At 51.0% G+C, this 16,451-nt stretch overlaps 1 pseudogene; it reads right to left on the bottom strand.

Moving 5' to 3' along the window:
• Positions 1 to 1,109: 1,109 nt before the first annotated feature.
• Positions 1,110 to 5,928, bottom strand: LOC119288316 (annotated as a pseudogene).
• Positions 5,929 to 16,451: the final 10,523 nt, after the last annotated feature.

Here is a 16,451-nt window from a genome sequence, read left to right as displayed (position 1 = left end):
TGGATATTGGGTGCAACTGTTGGAAGACGGTAGCACGGGCTATCTTCAGCCTGTTTGGATGGCGAGTTAATAATAGGCTAAGTGTGTAGGCACCATAGTCTATTCTTCATCGCCAGATATGGAGCGTTTTCGCCGAATGTGGCATGTTACAGATTTATTTTTTCTCGTTGCTCGGTTTATGAGCTGCATTAGAACTTAAGACCTTGTTACACTTTTTAATAATATGACCGTATGCATCGATTGATGCAGAGGCCGGAGGTAAACTTCCTTTTCTAAAAAGAGATTCACTGGACCAAGCTTCCCCGGTTTTGGAGAAACAGAAGACTGAGGTTCGGTAATTTTGCTGCCCAGAGTCAAATTGAAGGGGGGAGGTGCGCAAGGAAGAAAAATTAGTGGAGCTTGTTCGCTGTGGTAAACAGCTCGGCTCAGGTCGTGCCCCACGCGTCGTGCTCTAGCACAAGCTCAAATGGTGGCTCTTGGTCGCAGCCTCTAAGAACACCCACGGCTCTAGGCGCCGCAGCCTCAGGAGGCCACCCGCAGCTCCAGGCGTTGCAGCCGCCAAAGTCCACCCAGCATGAGCGCCGGAGAGGACTGCATCCCGACGACCACCACCATTGTCGATTGGCGGCACAGATGGGAACGACGCGTAGATGGCCTGGCGGCGCTGGCTGAGAGAGAGAGAGAGAGAGAGAGAGAGAGAGAGAGAGAGAGGAGGAGGTCGGTGGGGCATGCACATTGGGGGACGCACACCAGACCAAAGGGAGGAGTTGCCTCCGGTGCCGATTTGCGGCGGAGACGCCAGAGAACGGGAGTAGCGATCTAGGTGGGCTAGGCGCAGGTGTGGGATGGGGTGGGTGCGTGGTGTAGTGGGGTAAGCTCAAGTGGGCCTACCGTGTTGTGTTGTGTGCTATCTACCCTACCATGTCAGCGTTGCGACAATTCTACAAAAACATTTGTCAGCGCTCCGACGGCATGGGTGCACCCTACAAAGCGACGTGGCGACACCACAGAGGCAGCTAAAATGTGCAGTCATACAGTCGGAGAACTTAAATTTGCAGCTAAAATGCGCAGAACTTCAAATGAGAAAATGTGTGTGTGCTAAATGGATCATGATATTATATTGAATTGACCAAAAACATGAGTACAGATTCCACCTTTGGTGATATTGGCAACAGAGGACATGTGTTGGCGGAGCTGCGGAGTGCAAGAGGACAATGCATGAGGAAATCATCACAGCAGGAGACCGAGCTGAGGCATCTGAGGATAAGCATCAACCTGTGAAGTGAGAAGTAGGTGACGGTTGACCTGCAAGATGAGCCAGCCTGAGGCACTCCACCTCGTAACAGGTTGCTGCAGGAGGGCACACGTCTTGGGCCTGTTATTCATTCGAAATAGACAAATGAAGGACGCTTCGAAATAAATGGATTTATTTGAAAGGTGCACAAAATATCAAATGCACATATATTATTACAAAAGGCTATATAAATTTGATAGTGCAGACATGGAGCTATACCTTTCTGTTTATTTGTACGTGGGAATCTAGATCGCACATTTTTAAAATAAAATTCCTTCCAGCGGATATGCGCGATCTTTGGCCAACTTTCTCCGTCAGGTGCTCGGCAGCTCTCATTCAACAGCTCAGAACAAGACCATATGCGTATGTGCTGCAGGGAGGGTGGCAGATCTGGAAAAGATGATAAGTTGAGGCAGTCATGGATGTAGAGATTCCTCAAATTGGAGAAGCACTTCAGATTTGTTGGCAGGGAAATCATTTCACAAGAACGGAAAATCAACTGATTAACAGATGTAAAATTTAAGGATTCTTTGAATGAAATGAATGGCCCCTTGCATTTTTCAAGGGTGATAAATCTCGGAACTCTGAAGCCTTCAACCGAGAGCAAGTTGTTGAGCATTACAGGACAGCTAACAATTAGTGCGTTCTGGACTCGAAACTGCGAGATACACTCAGGAGTGAGTTTTGGAACATCAATCAAATATACGTTGTGAAGTTGCAGGGAAGACAATCGTTTGAGCGTACATAAATCTGGCAAGTGCTCCAGTGACAATGATTTGACAGAGGTGAGACTACCAACAGATAAGCATGCCGTGCTTCTGCAATTGGTTATCCAAATATACTCCATTTGTGGCCAGTCAGTCCCGAAGAAGTCAGCTCCAAGCACACAATTGCGTATATCAAGGGTCACAAGGGATAATGGCAAACATTCTGCTCCACATGCCAACTCTAAAGAAGGGCAAGAAAACAAATAAACACATGAAAGAGATGTAGCAGCTGGTAAGCCACCTACTGACCTGAGACACCAGCAACGTCTGATGCACAAGAATTCAAGTTTTGTCAGATGTTGGAGGACCTCTTTTGAAGGAAGTGTAGCTAAAGTCATAATATCTTTTAGTGATAGACTTTCCAGTGAAGATAGGCCATCAAGGCAAACAGCTAAAGCTCCATCCGTAATACTGCATGAAGAAAGATAAAGTTTACGAAGTCCTAAAGGTGGAACCAGCGGCGGCCCAATGCTTCTTCCATACACGAGTCTCATCCTCTGCTCATGACAGTATATCCATGCCTTGATAATATCCTCTTTCATCGCTACTTCATCTTTCTCTCTTTCTAGAGCATTTTCAAGGTTTTGAACATGTGATAGATCAGCATGCATCATGATCATCAATTGCTTCAGAAATGAAAGTTCCAATGAGAGTACACTCTTAATATCTGATCCTGAATCCAACTCCCAAACTAAAGCAAGTTGTGTTTCCAACTGATCTGTTCTGATGAAATTCTCTTTTTGGTCATCATTGCAAATAAATATAAGCAGTGGGCATTCCCCTACTTCTAACTCTTCAAGTCCTAGCGGAAGACGAGGTAATGCCTTCAGGTTTGGCACATTGCAGAGGACAAGTTTAGAGCAATTTCCAAATATTTCAGTATTGAATGGCATGCTTTGTATTGCGCTGCAATTAACAAAGTGAACATATTTCAGATTCTCAAAATAAGAACCATCAAGTAACCAGCCTGGATATTTTGAAGATCTGTAACCATCAATTTTAAGATCCTCAAGTTGAGGTGGTGGCATCAGACCTTCTAGAATCTCCAAATGTAAACTATCATTTGCATTCAAGTTATCCTTGCAACTCCAGACAAGCCCCAAACTGCCAAGATGACTTTTCTGATCCAATTTTGATTCTAAGGCTTGATGCTTCCCAGTGACATTCTCAAGATTGGTGACATTTAAACGGCCATGGATCTCGTTCATGTCCCTCAGCTGTTGCAACTCATGTCCCTCAGCTGTTGAATGACTTATGTATTCTATCATGATGCCGTTCAAGATGCCGTAACTTCCTTAAATTATAGAGTTTCTCAGGGAAACTCCCAACTTTGTCATTTATCAGAAGTAACTGCAAGTGGTAAAGAGTACACAATGATCTTGGCAATTTAGAAATCAGTGTTTTGATGATGTTCAAATACCAAAGGTGTTTCAACTCACCAACAGATTCTGGCAACATGCTACTGCTGTACGATGACAAAAACAATACACGCAACTTCTTCAGATTCTGTAGTATCTGATTAAAAAGGTCACTTACATCATCCATTAGGGGGTCTATGCAGATAATAGTGCGTAAATGATGTAGCTTGCACATACTTTGCTTGTGTTGCATCATACTATCAACACGGACAGATAGATATCGAACAGTAGATGGTATTTTTGTCACCTTATCATCTTCTAACCTGAAGTAGTCTTCTTTGGAGAGTGATTCTGCCAGATCATGAAGGAGATCATGCATAACATAGAACGTGTGATTGTACTTCTTATAAAGTAGTTGAAAGAATGAAACGGAGATCATCTCTTGGAAACAATCCCTCCCAATATCTTCCACTCTCTTTTTTTGGTTGCATGAATCAAGAAGGCCCTCTGCCATCCAGAGATGAACCAACTCATCAACTAAATACTTGTGGCCTTTTGGAAACAAGCTGCAGTACAGGAAGCACCTCTGTACACATGGATCTAACTTCTCATAACTCCAAAACAGTGATGTCATTGGCTCACTTAATTTGTCAATCACTAAAGTTAGAGCATCCTTCCATGTAGATATATCTGTTTTGCCTTTCAACTGGGAACCCACGACTCTGGCGGCCAAAGGAGACTGTCCAAGCCTTTTAGCAATCTTCTCTGCAAAGTTTTCACACAATCTTCCCGGTAATGTATGATTTCTGATTTCTAGTCCAGAGAAAGCATGGTGTTTGAAGAGTGCCAAGATATGAGCATCTTCCATGTTTTCCAGAGGACACACTTCTACACAGCAAAGAGCAGCTGGAAATATATCTCGTCGAGAAGTTACCAAAACTTTGCTTCCCGTGTTCTGGGAAACAAGAGGAGCTAATAGTTGGTCCCATTCCCTCTCACTTCCAGGTTCAAACCAAACATCATCCAATACAAGCAGGAATTTCCCTGATCCTTGCAGTATGTCTGACAACATATGTTGCAGTGTATCAAGGTTATCAATGCGTGGGCACTCTCCCCGAGAGGCAGACTCGATGATCTCCCGTGTATGACGGCGGACATCAAGTTTGCGTGAGATGCTAACCCACATTCTGACATCAAAATTTTCCTTTACCCTATTGTCATGGTAAACAAGCTGTGCCAAGGTGGACTTTCCCATGCCTCCAGCTCAAACAATGGCCAAACCTGAGTACATGGTTGTACTAGACTCAGTAGTAGCAGTTGTCTTGGTAAGTCGATCTATTATACGATCGCGCTGCTTGTCACGACCAATCACTTTCATAGGTGGTATTGATGTGGTCTCGGGAACATCAGCTGATGGTATAGTGGGGCTCACTGCATGATAGCCAGCAGGTAAGCAAACCAGTTGATGGAAGTCCTTGGCTTTCGCCAGGGTAGCCTTCAGTTCCTTAAGATGGCAAATTAGCTTTCTGTTCACTGAACTCAGATTGGATAGCCTGCTTGATGCAGAACGCAGAGGCTTCATAAAAGAGTTGCCGAAGGAGGAGCCATTGGCCGGCATGGAATCCTTCCCCTTTGCTTTGCGCTCGAGGAGGTTATACTCATGCTCGTCCAGCAAGTCTTCAGCCAGGTAAAAGCCTTCTTTGAGTTCCTGAAGCCATTTGTCCAACTTGTGCATGTGGTTTCCCTTGTTTGCTGCGTCAATCATTAGCTCGAACTGCGGCAAGATAGTGGTCTCCACAGTTCATGGAGCTCACGTGCCATGTCCACTCCAAGATACGTTGATGCATCAGTAAGGAGCTTCTTCAAGACTGGTGATGCAGCCAATTTTAAGCTAACGCTTAAAGCAGCACTAGCTAACGCCACTTCCATTGGGTTGCAGGGTTTATATGTTTGTCTGAATTAACTGAAGGTAGAACTGGAATTGTTTCTAGACACAGTGATGGATGAATAATCTGTTGAAGCAGTAAATCATATATCAGTAGACGATGGCAAAGACTACGAATACTATTCTTAGAGTGCGGAATGACCTGAATATCGATAGATGAGCAACTGAAAGTGCTTCTGGATCGCAGGTAGAAATAACCAGTGAATATAACAATAGATGAACAACTTGTCCGACTTTGAAATCACGAAATAAATTAGCCTGTTGCAGCAACGAAGATAATAAAAAGAACCCTACAGCCAGATCTGTAGAGGATAACAGATCAGAATATAGCGGTGAGCTTACACAGAAGCAGAGTCGTAAGAGCCGGCTCAGAGACGAGGCAAAGTTGCAGGAGACGCAGATAGTAGGAGCTAACAATGTTGTGGTGCAAGAGAATGAGAGGCAGAATCCCCAAACAGCTGGTAAACAAGGCAATAGCAGATCTGATCCAACTACTTGCCCTTTCTTTAAGTTTAGCTGAGAGGGACTTGCTAATAAACTTACCAGTAACCAACGTGGACACAGCTCACCGATTATAATTGAAGTATAAAGTAGGAGAGGATAACATTGTGTGACAAAATACAAACAACCAATTGGTATCCATCACCATCGCTGGCTCTTCATGCTTTCCAGGAACCATCCTTATAGATGTTCAAGGAAATTACTGTCTGTCCTGCACAACTAGCTAGAAGCAGAAAACAGGAAAGCATGCCTCTGTAAGTCAGGTCCACCGTATATAATTAAGATATCAGAAATTCCTTTACAGCGAGTATATGATATACCAGAAGAAAATTTGGGTATCATTAATTGGTGGTATAAACTAAGCAGGGACAACGTGTGCTTCCAGGAATCAATCGATCCGACTATGCAATTAGCGCAGGCCAGAATGAATGAAGACACTGGGGCAAAGACAAGGTGCGTGAGCAGCCGGTATTATCTATCACTTGCGAGAGTTGCTACTTGCCCTTTTTTATGTTTAGATGAGCTGGACTTGCTAATATGCTAAGCAGTAACCAATGTGGTGACGGCCCTTTGGTCGATAATTAAATAAAGTACATAAAGTAGACTAGACGCGTCTTTCACGTTATCACAAAATCACATAAAGCTTTAGCAGCGGTTACGTTACTATTATATGCAATCAGATCAGCAGTGAATCTTCTTCTGTTCTCTCCATCGTCATCAGTCCATCACTGGCTCTCATGCTTCCCATGAATCATCCTCACAGATCCGAAAGACATGACCTCGTTGATGCTCAACCTGCAGGGAAAGAAAATATGCTCTCCTTCCTCAGCCTGAACCACCTGCCTATCTGATTTCCCCTTCTTCAGACTGCCTTACCCCTGGAGATACATCAATCCCTTCATCATACTGTAACAGTTCACCGCTAGCTAGCGCTCGGGTTGCCCCCCGCTCGGGCGACTCGGGTGGCTCCCCAACCCTAGCCGCCGCCGCGGCCTAGCCCATCCTCCTCCCTTCCTCCCGCGCCGCCGGCTTGCGCCAGGAGGCCGACGACGGTGGCGGGGGCTCTTCCTCCCTCCCGCGTCTCAGGGGTGGCGGGACCCCAACATGCATGGAGGTGCGGCCGATCTAAAAGCGACAGCGTTGGCTTCGACGGTGGCGACGGTCGGCCCTGCCTCGGGCCACGTGCGGCTGCTGCGGCGGCTGGCCTGGATCGGGCGGCGGCGCGATGCGGTCTTCGGCAGCATGTCATCTGGCTTTAGATCAGCGGCGGCGGCGAGGGCCTGGTGGACTGCTTGGCGGCACCCATGGCAGATCTAATCTGGCCGGTGTAGCCAGTGGTGGTCATCTTCTTCGTCGACGGTGGCCGGCCAGAATCTTGGTGATCGGATCTCGAGATCCATCATCTAGTCCCGGCTGCGAGTTGGGGAGACATGGTTGCCGGTGAAAAACCGAGCCGACGACAGGCGATGGCGGCGTTTTACGCCGTTACCTTGATGAAGGCATCGTCGTGTAACTACTGTCGACCCACTCGTGTTGCTCCGTGGGAAACCTTAGGATCTGGTGTTCCAGATCGGACAATGGCGGCACTGCGGTGTCGTTTCTCTCTTGGGAGCATCGTTTGTGGAGCAGCGCTGGAAGTCAGAGGCAGGAGGTGGAGCGGCTTCGTCTTGCACGGGGCTTCGGTGGAGATGTCAAGTCATGCCTGACCGACAGGTGCTACGCTTGGTCATGCCTGGTCGGCAGGTGCTATGCACGACAGATCCTCCAAGGACTTGGCAGCATGGCGCTGAGGTGTATCAGTGGCGACCGCGATGTGTTTAGCTGTTTGCGCGCAGGGTGGAGGTGCCGTTAGGCGCCATGATGGCATCGACGATAGCTGGACCGAGCAAGGTTGATGCATCAGTACAGTTCTGAAGTGGAGCGGTGGCAGTTGGCGGCGGCGGCCTCTGAGAGCATGCCTGACCAGTGTGTGCCCCAAACCCGGCAAGCGGCTAGGTTGGGGTCTCATGTCTTAGATGTTAGGCTTGGTTGTGATGTCTGTTTGGTATTAGGCCCAGGCTATCTGCGCCCCTTCATCAACTGAATAGGTGTAGCGACCGTTTGTTGCTTAGACGACGGCTTTAGTCTTACTGTTATATTGATTTTGTAAGGTCTTGTGAGAATAATTAATAAAGTGGCCGTATGCATCGCCCAGATGCAGAGGCCGGGGGTCATCCTCCTTTTCTAGAAAAAATATTGTAACAGTTCACACGGTTTCCCAAAAGCAAGTCGTTGTAGTATAGTGGTAAGTATTCCCGCATGTCACGCGGGTAAACCGGCGATTTTGTTTTTTCAAAAAAAAAGGCCCGATTAACAAAATTAGCATTAGTCCAATAATCAGATAAATGATCTCTAATCAAAGGTTGTTAGTATCCTAACTATTTTGTAAAAAGAAAGGATCATAGTTTACCCTGATGTCGACTCTAAGGGGTCACTATCAATGTTGCTAGTGTGCATAATTATAAGTAATCAGAGGCAAGTACCAAGAAAGAGCCATAAAACTAATGCGAGTATGAGTGTCACTAACTCGTGTTGGGGCCAGCACCATGGTTCCAACAGGCTTGAAGCTTTGAATAAGCTATTCAAATGTACGTGCACTTTCATGTACTTTCCTCTGGCCCTGCTTTACCCACTCAATTAAGCACGACCTGCTTAATAGGCGCGTACTTAATTTACTATCTGTCGTGCACGCCAACAAGTGGAAAACAGAACAGCGTGCCTGTAAGTCAAGCACACCGTGGGAAATCAAGATATCAGAATAACATGAAAAGGATCCAAAAGAACAAAACTCGGCTTGAATATGCCTTGAAGAAAATTCGGGTATCATTCATGGGTACAAATAAGTCAATGGTGCAAGGAAAGAGATTGAGTTCATTCGGCATTACTGCACAAAAGCCCTGCATAAACATACAAGAACCCACCCAAAAAATGCAATCCCCATGTTTCTTCTTGCTCCCCCGTGTCGCCCCTCCTGTGGCGGCCCGGGGGCTGAAACCCTAGCGTGCCGCCGGCCGTCTACGCGACTCTCTCGCTGCCGTCGCCGCCGCCGGCCTCGGCCGCGGTGGCGGCGGGCCCCGCTCCCAAAGGGACGGGGGTCCTCCGGCCGTTTCCAGCGCGTACGGCGGAGATCAGGAAGCTGGGCGGCAGCCTTGGTGCGATCTGCCGTGGCCGTGAGGGTGGCACGGCGGTCAGATGTGGTGATGGGGGCCCCTGTATCTCCGTGTCTCCTTCCCATGGCGGCCAGATCTGGAGCCCCGACGACGCTCGTCCTCGACGCTCCTGGCGGCACTCCGGCCTCGCGGTCGCGCCGATGTGGAGGCTGGTGAGGAAGGGGAGGCCGGCGTGTTGCAGCCCGGTGTGGTTGTGGCAGGCCTGGCGTTGGTGTGGGCGTTCCCAGTTGGCCTGCGGAAGGACGCGGTGTACTGCTGCTGCTGCCAGCGTGGTGCTGGGAGGAGTTGTGGATGCTGCTCTGGATGCATATCTGCGTGGTGCAGGGCGCATCGAGGGCGGGTTGGCGGGGCTACTGCTGATCCAAAATCTGGAGGTATTGCCCCCCTCCCTTCCATGCATTCCTTCCCAGTCCCCGGTTCGGGATTTTGCCGGATCCACCTCCGGTGTGTTCTAGTGGAGTAGATCGGTGTCTGAGGGAAACCTTGGCCGCCTTGGCTGGCCGGCAGCGGCGACGCCACCTTTTGGTGCCGCTTTCCTCCTTGGGGGCGCTGCTGAGGACACCATCTCTCCACTCCGACCCATGTCCGGGTGAAAGCCCAAGATCCGATGTGGATCGGGCGTCGGCGGCGCCCCGCGCATCGTAACCTTCCTGGAGGCGGCGCCAAGGACATTGGGATCGGATGGGAGGGTCTGCAGGCGAGGGGTGGGGGTGTGCTGCCTCCCTTTCGGTGGAGCGGTGTTTCTTTCTACATATTCTTGGCGTCGGCTCTTGGCGGCATGGTGCAGCGGAGGCTTGGCGTCAAATGTGTGGTGACGGACACGCACAGGAGGTCGATGCTGTCTGACGTCGTGGTGGCGTCGGCGGCAGCGAGACCGGGCAAGGCCGATGCAGCAGTACAGCTCTGAAGATGGATATGTGGCAGGTGGCTATGGCGGCCTCATACCCGGCAGGCGTCCTGGTTGACGAGCACGCCGGACTGGTGTGTGCCCATACCCGGCAGGCGTTCTGGTTGGGACATCAGGTCTTAGATGTTAGGTTTGGCTGCGAGGTCTGTTTGGTATTAGGCCCAGACCATTAGCGCCCCTTCATCAGCTAGATAGGAGTAGCGACAGAGGTTGCTGAGATGGTGGCTTTGGTCTTACTGTTGTACGACTTTGTAAGGTCTTGTGTTAATAATCAATAAATTGGCCGTATGCATCGTCCAGATGCAAAGGCCGGGGGTATTCCTTCTTTTCTAAAAAAAAATGCAATGCCCATAAATACTGGACAGGGAGAATACAGTCTCAGCATAGCGAAACCTGAAACCCTCTCGTTACAAACATTAACTTGATATTAGCTACTAGATAGGGTTCGAATTTGGTCCTGGTCCTGGTCCTGGTCCTGCTCCTAGATTAGGAATTTACAGTTGCTTCTCCTACTCCTCTGCTGACCCAAAGAAACAAGAGCTTAGCCACCATCCAATTTGACTCAAAATCCATGGTCGAGAGTAAACGGCACAAGCCGTCCTTTTACACTTGGGTTGTTTAAGAATCAAATAATTTTTTGTGCTTATTACTGAAGCTATCTCATGTCCTGTGCATATCCCCCAAACAATGACTCTATCGCAAAACAGCATAACAATATAGACAACATAGATTTTCCAGGAAGGGGTAGAACTAATTTTTGTGAGCTCCGTGATGAATTGAGGGTAGAGTCTGCGTCGCCAGCAACAGCGCCGCACAACGCGGCATGGATTCCATAAAGCCGCCGAAGCCGAGAATGCGAAGGGATCTAACCGGCACAGAGCAAGGATAGGGTGGGTGGGAGATGGACCTGGGGGCTGGGACGCCGGCTGCTGGTCACTGGTCGCCTGTGGGTCACCAGAGCCGACGAAGCCGAGAGGGGAGGGATGGGCCAGAGTCACGCTGTGCATCAACAGACAAAGGCTTCTATGCTGGTGGCCAGAGCTAAATCGATGCATGATGGTAGTGAGCTTCTTCTTGTTTAGTAGAACACCCCTAATTAAGGTAGTCAGTTCATCATTTTTTACTTCCAAAATTTGGCGCAATATGGTTACCATCAATATGCAAAGCAGTTTGCCAGCACAAGGGAAAACCAGCAGCGATTTGTTCCATTTATTTTCCTTTTTGAACGAAAAAACTATAGCCCCCAGCGCAGTCGCCCGGACACAAAGTCAGAGGAATCGTCAGGCCACATGCAGTAAGTGTCTTTCAGACTGTAACAAATCACCTCCTAATTTTGGATGGTACTACGAAGCTTGAAAAGAATCAAAGCCATATAAGAAACAACACAGCCTTCTTCAGGTATTGGTAATTCGGCCCATACATGCCAGGAATGAGTATCCTTACGAGCCATTTCACAGTTTGCTCCCCAGTAAAAGACATTTCTACATCCAAATAAGAGTATGTACCTTGATAATTACGTTGATGCCACGCATGGCAACTGCCATATATAAACTGGTGCTCCTATCACCTAAACCGGCACCATGAGCTGTACCCGTTCGCTCGCCCGTGCCGCTCTCGCGGGAGGCAGGGCGAACCCTAGCCGCCGCCGGCCAGCGGCCCTCCCCCACCCCTTTCTCCCCCTGCCGCCGCCCGAGGGCGCCGCCGGGCGAAGCCCGGCTGGCGTCGGCGGCGGCGGGGCCTTCTTCCCTTCTTTCTTGGCTTCCGGTGGCGCGGGACGCAGGGCCACGGAGAGGAGCGCGCCGTTCGCGCGGGACGGCGTGACGGCGACCTGGGCGGCGTGCCGGTGGTGCGGCCGTGCGGCGGAGCGGCGGCGGCTGCGTAGTTCTGGTGGCGCGGGCTTGCGCGTGGGGAGGGCGAGGTGCTGGCTTCTTCGGGGCTTCCTCGTCAGATCCCGGCGCAAGGGCCACGGGCCGCGGCGGCGCGGGCTGGGGTCGGTGTCCTGCTAGGCTGGGCCGGCCTCCAGCATGGTGCGGCGTGCCGGCTGGTGCGCTCGTGGCGGGGCGTGGCCGTTCGGGCATGGGGGCTGCAGATCTGGTGGTGGCTGCGGTGGCGCCCGTGCGGTCGACGCGGGTGGTGGTGGCGATGGTCTCCGGAAGGGGGCAGCTAGGCGCGTGGCTCCGGTGGTGCGTGCCCGGCAGCTCCGGCGCTTGGAGCTCGCCGGGCGACGCGGATGGGCAGCGGCCGGGCTGGCTGTTGCTCCGGCCGTGGGCGGCGGCATGGATAGGTCTCGGTGGCCTACCGGTGTCGTGGCGGCTTCACGTTGGCTCGATGGATCTGGCCGCGGCAACGGCCGGCTTCTCCGGCGTCGGTTTGTCTGCGTTCGGGCCGTCTCGACCGTCACCCCATCTCCTCGTCGCCCAGGCGCTACTCCCATCAAAGTGGCTGGTCCTCCCCCAGCTGCGGTCCACCGCTCGTCTCGCGCCCGATGCCGCAGGACAGAGCTCGTCTCGCGCGCGATGTAGCAGGACCGAGCTCGTCTCGCGCACGATGCAGCAGGACTGACCTCGTCCCCCTCTCCTTGCTGTAGGACCGAGCTCAGCTTGCGCTTGGGGCAGCAGGATGGGTCGGTGGATGCCAATTCTGGCCGACCTATTGGGTCTCGACGCTGGGGGTCGCCCAGGGGCGCGAAAGGGGGGACCTTTCCGCCCGTCTCTTTTGTTGGGGTGCGGCGGGTCACGGGCGAGGTGGTGTCGCGGTCTTGGATGCTGGGGCGGCGGCCCTGATGGTGGTGGTCGCGCGGTGCTCTTGGACAAAGCCCGTGCCTTGGTGCTGCCCGGTCACCATGGTCGTGTGGGCGGCGTGGTTGCCGGGGTGTGGCGTTTGGTGGCAGTGATTGTTGGCTGAGGTGAAAACCTGCTCTATCTTCGGACGGACAGGCGGCGGCGAAGATCGTTCCCTTCATGAAGGCATCATCACGGCTTTCAATCAGGGGTCCCAGCTGCCAACCTTGGAAGCGGCTCGCCTCCCGGCGCTTCTCCACTCGGCCGCTGCTAACGCACACCAACCTCCCCTTAAGCGCGGAGTCCACGACTGCTGGGCCGTGCGGGAGTGCGGGTGACGCGGCTCGAGGCGGAAAATGTTGGGTAGAACCATGGCTCTGCCGAACCCATGCTCGGTGCCACACATCTCAGGGCAGCCTTTTTTGGGATATGTGCATGGCTGGTATGGTAAATCATGGCGGGAACGACTAAGGCACATAATAGAAACTACTATGCACTAATAAACCTACAGACTGCTAACAACATAGGAAATAAAATATTGGACCTGCCTCGGAAGAGAGGAAAGTTGTCTCCATGCAGCCGCAATACTGTTCACAATTGTTTAATGCACGTTAATTCTGCCCCAGGACATGCATGCCATCACAAAGTTCAGTTTTTCTTTGTTTTTCAAAAAATCATGAAAAAATTCACACATGTAGTAGTCGTGCAAGAAAATGAAGTTTGGCTGCGTTTCTACACATTTGCATGACTGTTTGCCCCCATGTAAGAATGTTGTGTCGTTATATCGTCAGTGTAAGTGTTTTTTGTCGCATGTGAGTACAGTTTGCTATATTTACTTGAAAACTGATATATTGTCACTTTATGAACAATAGTCATTTCTTTTTTCTTCTTATATGAACAGTAGTCATTCCTTAGTGCATGTAAAGTGTCGATCCATAACCATATGAAACAATGGTAATAGATAAAATAATCAGATTGCTTCAGGTTTTGCTACATAAACATAGGGGCGTGTGCCAGCCCTTTCCTGTTAAAAAAAGCCAAGCCTACGCAGGCTTAGAGCAAGCTGCCAAGAAACGGATTAGGCTAATCAAAGAAATTTGAATGCTAACCAGGCTCGAATCCATATGGTGACCAGTAATAGATCTAACGGCATTGACCATAGGTTCGGCTGGACCATGGTCCTAAATATCTCCTCTCGCTCGAGGCGGTCGGGGATGTGCGATCAAGGTGTCGGCGGCGCATCTCGCCGGATCAGTAGAAGGCAACAGCGGCAACGGCGAGGCGACAAGGAAGAGCTCGGGAAGGACGCCGGCGCTTCTGTCGGTGCTGGGAATAGGCGGAGGCGACCAGAACTGGGGCGGCGGCGGCGGTTGCAGACAACTTTGGTGGTGGTGTGATGCCTCCTGTACGGCTGCACCGGTGGTTAGAGAATGAAGGAGGAGACAAAAGAAAAGAGGGAGGCGTGGTGGTCTGGCTCACCATTTTGGTCGCCGGCGGCGGAGGAAGACCCGTGTTTTACCTTGGACGGATTGCGAGCCCAAGAAGTTGTATTGAAAGGGGGAGGTATAGCGTTCCTGCACATCACCAGAACCGCAATGGTAAACATTCATTTATGCATTTCCTCATAATTATGTTTCCAGGCAATTTTTTACATATTGTTACGGACCATTATAGAATTAGCTAATTTTTTTTTTGGAAAAGGGGATGTACCCCAGCCTTTGCATCAGAATGATGCATACGGCTTATATTATTAAAACGAATAATCCAGTATCGAAGTCTCGAACAGTTATTACAACCATCAAAAAATCTGAAAAGAGGAAAGGCCCGAAGCCACAACCGGCTGGCAAAACGAATAGGAGCACTACATGCCTATCCTATTACATGACCGCCATCCAAACCGGTTGAAAATATCCCGAGCTACCATCTCCCATCGGGTAGACGCAGTAACCAAACGCTCCCTGGCTTCCGTCGGAGTGAGTAGCGACCACATACGGATGAACGCCGTGGCCCTGAAGATAACCTGCAAAAAGTGAAAGTTTGTTGATCGGTTAAAGACTAAGTCATTCCTGCAGTTCCATATTGCCCACAAAAGCGCACAAACGCCAACCCGAATGTGCCTTGCAATGTCAGAATCCACCCCGTGAAGCCATGTTCCAAATAACATGCTAATCGAGGTAGGCTGATCAATATTAAACGCAATATGAACCGACCGCCATAGAATCTTAGCCAAAGGACACTCTAGAAAGAGGTGCTTAATGGTTTCGTTATGGTCGCAAAAACTACATCGAGACGAGTGATGGGGTCATGTACCTAGGGTAGGGTCACAGACCTGATCTAAGTACCCTGCCCAAGGACACCCTTAGAAGAGGTCACCTTCCAGTCGACCAACGAGGGACTCACTCGACTGACTTGAAGGACTCGACCACGAAGACTCACTCAACTACCAGGAGGTCAAAAGGCACTCTGCACTGCAATGGCCTGTAGTTAAGTAGACTTTATGGTAGTTAAGACACTTTATGTGGGACGTTACCAGTAACGCCCAGGACTTAATGTCCCTTAAACCCTTCATTACGTGGGCTGGCTGGGGTCCTGGCGCACTCTATATAAGCCACCCCCCTCCACAGACAGAAGGGTTCGGCACCCTGTAACTCATATACATATAATCCACTCGACCGCCTCTGGGCTCCGAGACGTAGGGCTTTTACTTCTTCCGAGAAGGGCCTGAACTCGTACATCCCTTGTGTTTACAACCTCTCCATAGCTAGGACCTTGCCTCTCTATACCTACCCCCCACTCTACTGTCAGACTTAGAACCACGACAGTTGGCGCCCACCGTGGGGCAGGTGTTTTAGCAATTTTGTGGAGAAGTTGCGATTCTTCCGAGTACTTTCATCATGGTGGCTGCTGGAGTTTTGGTCGAGGGTCGAGAGATCCGTCTCGGCGCTCTCACCTTCATGGCCGACGACTCCGCCTGGCTCCAGGAGGCTCCACTCGACGTTGATGCGCTCCTCGTCCGCGGTGCGACGCATTTTCGCGCATGTGTCCGCGGCGTTCTGCTGCGGCAACCGTCGACCCCATATCGGTCGACATCCCCATCGACCACCCTCCCGGTCTTCCGCCAGCGCAAGCGCTCGGGCCGGTCGAGGATTCAGCGGTGGGTGAGGCACGCGGTGGCCCGCCAGACGGCCACCACCCAAGTTGCGGCAATCGAGCCCGACGAATCTCTCTACGGCCTGTTCGATCTGTCGACTGGCTCCGTAGAGACCGCATCCGAGTGCGATAGCAGTGATCCAGCGGTGGAAATCCTGATGGTCGACGGGCCCCGCAGTCCCCCTGGCTTCGCCCGTGATGGTGGAGCAGGCGACGGAGGCGACCCTGCACGAGACCACGAAGAGTACCAGCCCGAGCCACTCGACTCTCTGCAAAGAGAAGAACTTCGCCGCAGGAACGTGGATGTCCTGCGTACTCCCATCGCAGGAGAAACCCCCGAGGCTCGCGCCTTGGAAGAGGCACGTTTGGCTAATTTGGCCGAACGCACTCGACTGGAGAATCTTCAGCGAGCACTCGACGAGCGCGCGCGGCAACGAGTTCCCGACACCAGTCGACGTCAACTCTTCCCGCCGACTCAGGTATATCGAACCCCAATCCAGAATTTAGCAGCTGCGACCCGTATAGCAGAGTCCATCCAGC

This window comes from Triticum dicoccoides, chromosome 4A (assembly GCF_002162155.2).
Source record: "Triticum dicoccoides isolate Atlit2015 ecotype Zavitan chromosome 4A, WEW_v2.0, whole genome shotgun sequence".
Lineage (NCBI taxonomy): Eukaryota > Viridiplantae > Streptophyta > Magnoliopsida > Poales > Poaceae > Triticum > Triticum dicoccoides.
This window is presented reverse-complemented; position numbering and strand designations above follow the sequence as displayed.